Source organism: Trichomycterus rosablanca, chromosome 11 (genome assembly GCF_030014385.1).
Source record: "Trichomycterus rosablanca isolate fTriRos1 chromosome 11, fTriRos1.hap1, whole genome shotgun sequence".
Classification (NCBI taxonomy): domain Eukaryota; kingdom Metazoa; phylum Chordata; class Actinopteri; order Siluriformes; family Trichomycteridae; genus Trichomycterus; species Trichomycterus rosablanca.
This window is the reverse complement of record NC_085998.1, coordinates 36,885,420-36,893,515: the sequence shown is the minus strand read 5'-3', so window position 1 is coordinate 36,893,515 and position 8,096 is coordinate 36,885,420.

The following is an 8,096-nucleotide window of genomic DNA, read 5'->3' as shown; positions in this document are numbered from 1 at the left end:
CGAGTGGATTTGGATTTTATAACATCACATCGAGTGGTAACGTTTTAGCCGCTGCTGCCTTGGAATGAACTCTGGTAACTGCTGCATGAATTTGATCACGGTCCTCTACACTTTTCAGAATAAATGTTAGTATTTAATATAAATGTAAAATGTTTAATATTTAATATAGAGACACCAAATTGAACAGGAGCTTCAGCTTTCATTGTGTGAGTGGAAGGTGGTATTAATTATACAGACAGACATCATACCTTAAGGTAAATACTTTGGTGTTAATTTCAAACAAACAGGACTGACATGATTTATAAAAATAAAAGTAAAAAGGTAAAAAAAACAGTATAAATTTAAGACACTGTTCAAAAAAGTAAAAGGAAACACTTGAATCACACAATGGATCAAAAGGAATGAACGATTCCAGGTTACTTTGATAAATCAAGCAAATTAAAGTAATAACAGTCAACAGAAACCAAAAATCATCACAGCCTGTCTGTATGCACTCTTGATGACGTCTGGACATGCTTCAGATGAGATATAATAACGTCCCAGAGGTTCTGGACTACCTGTGCAACCTCAATGGGCTGCAGATACCACCTCATGCTACCAGTAGTGACGAGGGCACACGCAAAACACAAAACTAGAGAAAAATCAGTCAGGATGGATAAGGTGAGAGTAATGCTGTGGCTACCACCAGCAAAACAATTCCCTTTGTGCTGGTTGTCTTGCTGTTGCCTCTTTCATTTGCACCAAAGCAGGTGATACTGATTCACAATCGTACTGTGATCTTTATTTTTTGAGCAGTTAAACAGATCTCTAAACACCCCCCCCCCCCAAACACGTTCACAGTCAGGGCACGAGTGCAACCGAAACGAATTAATCACATTAACCATAATCACATTAACTATGATTAAATGATATAAATGACCTTCCTCCAAAAGCTCTGGGAATTCCCCTCAAGTGAATACAGCCCCAACGGCACAGCACAGAAAAATGTCCAAGTGTCCTGTGCTTGACAGGTTTTCAGTATCTAAAAGAACATCAAAGTAATCTGTGACCCAGACGGCTCTGAAGTGTCTCGCTGGTGCCCTTTCACATCTAGGACGAGCACTCTGGGGCTGCCGTATCTCTTACACACTTCATTCAAAACTCATGCTGCCCTGATACTGTCATCTCGTCTAAAAGAGGCATTTCAACACCAAGAGCAAACCGCGTCACTCAGGTGTCCTGGTGCTCTTTTGATCACAAACGAGCTTGTTCTCAGATAGCTGCATGTTGCAGGTTTAATATTATAACCTGGTGACTTCTTTGGCTTTAAAGTGTCAGTGTTCCTGTAAAAACTAGTTACCTGACTCAATAAGACGACCCCAATTTAAAAAGATGTAGTGCAGCTAATTGCCTCTGTCTGTTCTGCATCACTGGGCTGAAGTGCTGCTGGTCTGGGGGCGAGATATTAGAGACTTGAGGGACATGCAATTTTATGTTACTACTTATTAACATGGCTGTATTAATGCCGCTGTAAATAAACTGCTGCCCTCTTACACACTTCTTCTGCAGAAAGCCTGATGCCCTCAGTGTTGAGCTCAGTAACGTGCACGTGTGTACAGCATAGGTACAGCACAGTTCGTTTTCTAGCCGATTATTTGGCAATTATATGTGCAAGTTGTAGCCTAGTGGTTAAGGTACTGGACTAGTAATCAGAAGGCCGCTGGTTCAAGCCCCACCACTGCCAGGTTGCTGCTGATGGGCCCTTAAGCCTTAACTGCTCGGACTGTATACTGTAACGTGCAAGTGGCCGAATTAACATGCACCTATTAGCAGAAGTTTCAAAATAAATGAGAGTTTAAAAAGCGCTTTACTCATCAGCATACGTCATGTAGACAGGAAGCTAAAATGATTCTGAATCTCATTAGTGTCCATCTACGGTGGCTGTGATGAGAAAGACAGCAAATCATTAACGACATCCGTAAACACGCACATTAGAGGCGACATGCCTGGATCCTCACACACCGACGGCTTGGATAATAAATTCATATTCTACTAATAAAATGTAATTATAAAGCACAAGAGCTGAAGGTAACAGGATGTATACATGACATTTTAATGAAGTTAAACATTTTTATTAATTAGGGGTCAGATCAACAGCAAACACGATAATGAGGAGTAAACAAGCAGACGAAGGTCAAAACCAGAGAACAGCCAGGACTGGGTATAAACAGAAGCTTAGCAAATCAAGTCTTTATGTTTTATTTAACGTAAAGCCGCCTGATTTAACAAATGTGGCAAAAAGATGAACAGAAAACACAGCGAGCACAACTAGCTCATAATTCTGAAACTTACACGGGCTAAATAATAATAAAGGTTCAGTTAGTATTTTAAAGCTTTTCCTGACAGAATTAGTGTAGGTATTATAAGATAAGCGGATTTCTACCTTTATACTGGAGTATGATGCAAAATATCCACATCATTTTTGTAAACAAATGAAACCACACATAGATCCACATGTACACAGTTTAATATGCAGTCAGAATCTATACCGACATAAAAACAGCCTCTATTTATGATTTAAATGAGTAAATGTTTCGTTCTTCCTGATTTTTATAATACAAATGTGCAAAAAATTTTCCTGTTCAGGTTAAAACTGCAGCCGCTCTGTAAACATCCACATATGCATTAAGGGTGGGTCTTAAATTAACACTGATCCACAATGCTCCTGCTCTGAAGAGCATAAACATCAGTACAGCTGTTGGAAATGAATTAAAATGAAATTTTAACAGTCCTTGTTATCCAAACAATGATTTGTCAGCAATCTGCTCACCATTAACATCCCTATTTAATATTTAACTGTTGTACCAGACACCAGAGTGCAAATGTTTCCAGCCATAACATAACAGTTTTCCATGATCTATCTAAATTTCACTTCTCACAGCGCTGTATGATTAATAGGCCAAAATATGCCAGTGCAGGAGGAAATCCTGCAGGCATTCTGCAAGCATCCTGGACAGTTTATGAAGAAATCAGTCAACCAGAGCCGCACATGCAGCCTGAATACAAAGTGTCCGAGATTTTATTCATGCAGCCAGTCAGGTTGATTCTTTCCCTGCTCATCAGCACTGCTACAGTTTCACTGACCTAGGTTTGATTCTCGTGATTTACTGTCTGTGTACAGTTTGGCATGTTCATGTTTAGCAAAGACTATTTCACTGTAGTTATGCAACTAATAACCAACCATCATTAGTCGAGAGTTTTTTTTTATCAAGTCTTTACCTTTTTTAGTGTAAAGCAGCTTAATATAACAAATTTGGCAGAAAAATGAACATAAAATTCAGGTGCAGTTAGTATCTTAAAGCTTTTCTACAGCACATAAGTGTAGTTATTATATATACTGTATATATATAAGATACGCGGATTTCTACTTTCATACTGGAGTATGACGCAAAATATCCACATCATTTCTGTAAACAAATAAACCACACACAGATCCACATGTACACAGTTTAATATGCAGTCAGAATCCATACCGACATAAAGACTGCTTCCATTTAAAGACTATTTTACTGTAGTTAGAACCAAATAAAATGGATTTTATGACTTTCATTTGTTTTAAATGATCTAATTTGATCAATTTTCAGTCTGTATTTCTTAAGTACAGTCTCAACACTTCAGAAATAAAAGAAAGAATCATTCCATGATAGAGTTTTTATCTGTATAGTGATGGTAGACAGGCATTCATGTACAAATGATTGATTCTCACTAATTCTCACTAACAAAACTACAATCTAATGACATATTTGAGTATTAATTAATATATTAGTCATTCCAGGACACCTTAGCATGGTTTATTACATTTTTAAACCTAAATGTGATGTAAAGCTTTAAGAGTACTAACTTAATCTTAATTTTACCACCAACAACCATGTGTCCAGAAAATCTTTACAGTTTCAGTCTAATTCATATAAAACTTGATAAAGTTTAATCTGCAAACCAGTTGGCAAACATGTAATAAATCTGTAACTCTTACCTGCATCTTTCTGACTTTGTAACTCCTGTGACTGGTTAGCTTTAGGACATTGGTCCGTTTGATTTAGTTGATTCAGGGTTATTTAAACAAAATAAACTCAAACTGAACTCTTTCCAAGGTAAAATACAAAAAAAACACTGATGTATATAATGAGACGCGAAAATAAATATGTAAAATAGTAACTGACAGCATGGTACGAAATAAATTTGAGATTTTGTTGAGTCTCGGTTCGTTTCGCACAAGGAAACGATTCCCTGATTCACATCCTAAAAACGATATCTCCGGAACATAAGAGTCGACTCTCAATTCTTAACAATTGAACACCAATAAGCGTTTTTCTGGAACTTTCTCGTTGTTAACAGTTTTCGTTTACTGGACTAAAGGAACACAATATGTTTATAAGCACAGTTTTATTTGATAAAGTCAAAACCAAGTGAATCCAGGAAAGGGCTTTATCCAAAATGTTAACGCATATAATTTATTTTAATTAATTAACTACATATTGTTAACAGTGAGTGTGTCTGAAACACTTGAATTATAATTGGGATGGGTGTACCTTTGCTGTATATGTATATGAGCGGTATATGATTGTCTGCTACTTATTTATATATTAATTTACCTTTATTTAACCAGGGAAGACGGGTGGCACGGTGGCTAAGTGGGTAGCACTGTCGCCTCACAGCAAGAAGGTCCTGGGTTCGATCCCCAGGTGGGGCGGTCTGGGTCCTTTCTGTGTTGAGTTTGCATGTTCTCCCCATGTCTGTGTGGGTTTCCTCCGGGTGCTCTGGTTTCCTCCCACAGTCCAAAAACATGCAGCCAGGCTAATTGGAGACACCTATAGGTACTTAGCCGCTAGCAGTATATTGTAGTGCCGTTCCCAAGCCCGGATAAATGGGGAGGGTCGTGTCAGGAAGGGCATCCGGCGTAAAAACTGTGCCAAATCAATCATGCGGATCACAATCCGCCGGCGACCCCTAACGGGAGCAGCCGAGGAAATAGAGATTTCACCGGGGGAGGCCTTTAAAACAGGTTCTTATTCACAATGACAGACAAAGACGCATGCATAGGGAAAGACACATACAGCAATTACAAGTATCATTAAATTTAGCCTTGATTAAATCTTTAAAAGCAGCAACAGACATAAACTTGTCTTTGTGAAAGATTCCAGTCATTGAAAGCAGCAAACTGAAATGATAACTGACCGAAGAGTGTATTGGATTTAGGGGCTTTACAACATGAGGAAACACTGTGCAAGGTGGAAATTTAGCCTGGATTAGTTACAATATAAATATAAACTGTACTTATTCATTATGTTTTATGTCTAGGGTCTTTGTAACCCCTAAATCTGTCTAATTCTGTGAGGATCCTCGGGGGGTGCAAAAACCAAAGGTCACTCAAAAATTAGAGATGCTCCAACACCTTCCAAAACCAGTCCAACACCTTCTCTAGCAATTTGTGTTGATTTTTTCTTTGGACACCCACATTATGTAACAATCTCAGTCAAGTCCATATTACTTGTATCACAGAATTCATTGGACCCTAAAAAACCCAAATGTTGACCTTGTCAGAAAGAAAGTCAGCAACCTTTTTGTGTGTAAGGCAAGGCAAGGCAAGTTTATTTGTATAGCACCTTTCATACACAGTGGCAATTCAAAGTGCTTTACATAAGGAAGAAAAAATTAATTAAAATTTTTAGAGTAGAGGCAACACAACAACCAGTGCACATAATGGACATTTTTGGGACATTTTATTCCTGGAAGTTTTCCCACAGGTGTCTGAATGGTGGCAGGCAAGTCATTCTTACCAGAGGACATTAAAATGGCATTTTAGACCAGCTTGGTTTTCCATCTTCACCCCCTCCCTGTTATTCTCATTTTCTCTTTCTCTTTCTGCCTCCCATTGGTACTGTTCCTATGTGCGGATACACACACTGAGCTGAATGTAGGTCTGTACTATAGAGAATTGCAATGGGTATGACTTATTTTGTTTGCTATTTTTTGGTAAATCGTTATTGGTAAAAGGTTTCTTTGTAATATTTCAAATGTACAGGTTTTGACTGTAAAATATAAACAGGGCCAAATTTATTTAATGCATTGTATTTGTATTAAATAGGGCTTCTGAAATGGTAGTCCTTTCATTTCTTAAAAAATATAAGTATACACTGTTCACAACTTTCCAACCTATTCAAAAACACCAACCACTCCACATCTTGCTTTCATCCGATCAAAGGTAATTGATGTCCTAGAGCCTTTGATTACCTGGCTAAGATGTGTTACAGACTGAAACAGAAATGAATGTGAACCTTGTTGTGTGAAACTTGTGGTTTAATGAACTGGTTGAGAATTGATATCATTACCAAGGCATTGAAAGGAAGAGGAGACCTCAGGACTGTGATTATCCATCCACTCCCTTCAGTCCTAATGAGGTGTTAATGATTGAACCAGAGATCATTTCTCATTCATGTGTGTGAGCGTATAAATTCCCAGTTGGTCTGTGAGCAAATTATTCTGCACCAGAATAAGAGAAATAGTGACTCACAGTGGCAGAGTTTACACATTTCTTCAACAGCCAAGAGCTGATTGCAGTGTCCATAATGCTGGATTATATGGCCACACAGTTCCATAAGTAAGAGATTGTAAATGGTCAACAGGCAGCATTTTAAGAATCCATGTTGTGGTGTATATTGTACCAATTTTTTATTGTTTAGAAATTAGACAATATGAATGCAACCTTTAATACAACCAGTTGATCAAGTCCATCATTACATCTTTAATCACCGCCTGGTTCGGCCCGGCATCTCTGCACACCAATCGTAAACTACAGCGTACAGTACTGTACTCCCCTAGGATGAGGAAGAGGGCAGGGAAGATTATGGCTGACTCTTCACACCCTGGTCACTCGTTTTTCCAGCAGTTTTCATCCCATCGGAGACCAAGAGTGAGAGCCCTAAAGACTCGGACCAACCGCCACCTCCACAGCTTCTTTCCCCAGGCCATCACCATACTTAACAAAGACTCCACATCCCTCTGCTTTAACGGAATGCACATGGTTTTTATCATAATGCACATCACACATACCTCCCACATGTTCCCCTTATACAGTCAATGTACAGTGTATCACAAAAGTGAGTACATTCCTCACATTTCTGCAAACATTTCATTATATCTTTTCATGGGACAACACTATAGACATGAAACTTGGATATAACTTAGAGTAGTCAGTGTACAGCTTGTATAGCAGTGTAGATTTACTGTCTTCTGAAAATAACTCAACACACAGCCATTAATGTCTAAATAGCTGGCAACATAAGTGAGTACACCCCACAGTGAACATGTCCAAATTGTGCCCAAATGTGTCGTTGTCCCTCCCTGGTGTCATGTGTCAAGGTCCCAGGTGTAAATGGGGAGCAGGGCTGTTAAATTTGGTGTTTTGGGTACAATTCTCTCATACTGGCCACTGGATATTCAACATGGCACCTCATGGCAAAGAACTCTCTGAGGATGTGAGAAATAGAATTGTTGCTCTCCACAAAGATGGGCTAGGCTATAAGAAGATTGCTAACACCCTGAAACTGAGCTACAGCACGGTAGCCAAGGTCATACAGCGGTTTTCCAGGACAGGTTCCACTCGGAACAGGCTTCGCCAGGGTTGACCAAAGAAGTTGAGTCCACGTGTTCAGCGTCATATCCAGAGGTTGGCTTTAAAAAATAGACACATGAGTGCTGCCAGCATTGCTGCAGAGGTTGAAGACGTGGGAGGTCAGCCTGTCAGTGCTCAGACCATACGCCGCACACTGCATCAACTCGGTCTGCATGGTCGTCATCCCAGAAGGAAGCTGACGCACAAGAAAGCCAGCAAACAGTTTGCTGAAGACAAGCAGTCCAAGAACATGGATTACTGGAATGCCCTGTGGTCTGACGAGACCAAGATGAACTTGTTTGGCTCAGATGGTGTCCAGCATGTGTGGCGGCGCCCTGGTGAGAAGTACCAAGACAACTGTATCTTGCCTACAGTCAAGCATGGTGGTGGTAGCATCATGGTCTTGGGCTGCGTGAGTGCTGCTGGCACTGGGGAGCTGCAGTTC